A 2,500-nucleotide genomic window follows, 5' to 3' on the forward strand; every position below is an offset into this window, starting at 1 on the left:
AGGCAGAGGCGTCCAGACGCATACCGAGGAGAGTAAACAGGTAGATAGACAAAGACAAAGATTGGTAAATTGACAATCAGTAGACAAACAGACTGATAAACTGACAGTAAGTAGACAGACAGACTGATAAACTGACAGTAAGTAGACAGACAGACTGATAAACTGACAGTAAGTAGACAGACAGACTGATAAACTGACAGTAAGTAGACAGACAGACTGATAAACTGACAGTAAGTAGACAAACAGACAGATAAAACTGACAGTAGACAAACAGACTGATAAAACTGACAGTAAGTAGACAAACAGACTGATAAAACTGACAGTAAGTAGACAGACAGACTGATAAACTTATACTCAGTAGAAAGACAGACAAATAACTAACAACCATTGCATAGAAACTCTGACAAAGACTAAGATTATTTAGGCTCAGAAATAAAAGTCAGGTAGACAGACAGACAAAACAAACACAGAGGCACGCACACAAACAGGTAAACAAAATAACACAGACAAACCGAACAGACAGACTTCAAAGAAACTAGACACAGAGACCCCACCCCCCTCCCCTCAAAAAAGAGACACAAATAGGAAGAAAGAAAGGAAGAGAGAAAAGAGAAATTACGAAAAAAAGGAGGAAGACAAGAAAACACAAATAAAAAGAGAGAGAGTTGAAAAGAGGCTTTTAACGCCAGACTCTGGATGTACTAATGACTTTGTTAATTGCAAAGACCGTCGTTAAAGGGGTATTATTTCGAATCATATTGGCATTAATTTTACACGTTTATTTATATCTATCCTATTAGAATTTAAGGTTAATTATGAATGATATGTATGAATGAATAATAATAATAATAACAAGATATCCTACATCATCTTAAGCATCGACTGTTCTTACTCAGAATATTGACTTAAATAGATTAATCATATATATATATATATATATATATATATATATATATATATATATATATATATATATATATATATATATATATATTTATATATATATATATATATATATTTATATACATATATATATATATTTATATACATATATATATATATATATATATATATATATATATATATATATATATATGTATTTATTTATTTATTTATCTATTTATTCATTCATTCATTTATTTGTTTATCTATTTATGTAAACATATATTTATATTTCTCACTTTGTACATTATTACACTTTGTATAAGAAACATATAAATAAACTTCTGTTTGCACAGTGACGTGGATATTCTGCGGGATTGAAGGAATCAATCCTATATGATTATTTCATTTAAATCCTTGAACCTTGGATATACGCTAGAATATGTACATGAATTTTATTTATCACTAGCAGGTTTCTGAAATATTTTAGATAATGATTGGATGTAAGTAATTGAACCCTGATATTAATTAATCTTCAGGTTTCCAGTAAATGTTTAAACTATAGAGAATCTACGGCTTTTACACTCCATATTTGGAGATGATCCTGCACTCATAGATTAAGATTTTGGTATCGTTCTTTGTGGGCAATTTAGCAATACATGCAACCTACCCAAGTGTAAACTACAGTATAACTTATAAAAGAAGACTGGAACAATTGCGTTTGAGATGAACTAGTATAAGTAACTTAACTGAATAACTTAACAACATAGAAGATGTATTTGAAGTGTTTTGAATGCTATCTTCATCGAAAATATGCATGCAGTTCTGATGGTGATGGTATTTGAAACGCGTTAAGTCTCATTCATACCCATTTCAACGTTAGTAAGAATATATATATATATATATATATATATATATATATATATATATATATATATATATATATATATATATATATATATGTGTGTGTGTGTGTGTGTGTGTGTGTGTGTGTGTGTGTGTGTGTGTGTATCTATATACTTAAATAAATGTGTGTATATATGTATACATATATATAGATATATATATATATATATATATATATATATATATATATATATATATATATATACATGTGTGTGTGTTTATATATATATATATATATATATATATATATATATATATATATATATATATATATATATATATATGTGTGTGTGTGTGTGTGTGTGTGTGTGTGTGTGTGTGTGTGTGTGTATGTATACACATATGTACGTAAGTGTGTATATATGTATGTGTATATATATATATATATATATAGATAGATATATAGATATATAGATATATATATATATATATATATATATATATACATATTTGTTTGTGTGTGTGTGTGTGTGTATGTATGTATGTGTATATATGTATATATATATATATATATATATATATATATATATATATATATATATATATATGTATGTATATACATATACATATATATATATATATATATATATATATATATATATATATATATGTATGTATACATATATGATATACATATATATGTATATAAATATATATATACATATATACATTCATAGATAGATAGATAAATAGACAGATAAGTAGATTGATA

General features: G+C 25.7%; 1 protein-coding gene across 1 annotated transcript in view; it reads left to right on the forward strand.

Moving 5' to 3' along the window:
• Window positions 1-203, forward strand: part of LOC147470076 (uncharacterized) — a 9,371-nt gene extending 9,168 nt beyond the window's left edge. Inside the window, exon 4 of the mRNA XM_086545746.1 lies at window positions 1-203. This exon is cut by the window's left edge and continues 277 nt beyond it. The gene's annotated coding sequence lies outside the window, so the exon portion shown is untranslated.
• Window positions 204-2,500: the final 2,297 nt, after the last annotated feature.

This window comes from Penaeus japonicus, unplaced genomic scaffold (assembly GCF_977035675.1).
Source record: "Penaeus japonicus unplaced genomic scaffold, GWHDUDI00000001_assembly GWHDUDI00000017, whole genome shotgun sequence".
Taxonomy (NCBI): domain Eukaryota; kingdom Metazoa; phylum Arthropoda; class Malacostraca; order Decapoda; family Penaeidae; genus Penaeus; species Penaeus japonicus.